Raw genomic sequence first — 408 nt, 5'->3', positions numbered from 1 at the left:
CTTCCCCAATCCGGCTCCACTACCCCTCCCAGGCCCTGCCACTGTGCAGGCAGAGGAGACCTCAAACTTCCCATCTTCAGCAGTGGGGGCTCGGCTTCTCACCACACATTTCCTCTAGCAGCAGCTCGGTCTCCCCACAGGTCCTCACAGCGGGGCCTGGCCTCCTCCCAGGCCCCTATAATGGAGCCTGGCCTTCCTGCAGGTCCTCAGAGCGGGGCCTGGCCTCCCCCCAGGCCCCTATAATGGAGCCTGGCCTTCCTGCAGGTCCTCACAGCGGGGCCTGGCCTCCCCCCCAGGCCCCCATGGAGGAACCTGACCTCCCCGTAAGTCCTTAGAGAGAGCCCGGCCGTCCCCCAGGCTGCTGTAGAGGAAACCGACCTCCCGCGGGTCCTTTCGGGGAGCCCGCCC

Source organism: Buceros rhinoceros, unplaced genomic scaffold, assembly GCF_000710305.1.
Source record: "Buceros rhinoceros silvestris isolate BGI_N320 unplaced genomic scaffold, ASM71030v1 scaffold38002, whole genome shotgun sequence".
NCBI classification, from domain to species: Eukaryota; Metazoa; Chordata; class Aves; order Bucerotiformes; family Bucerotidae; genus Buceros; species Buceros rhinoceros.
This window is presented reverse-complemented; position numbering follows the sequence as displayed.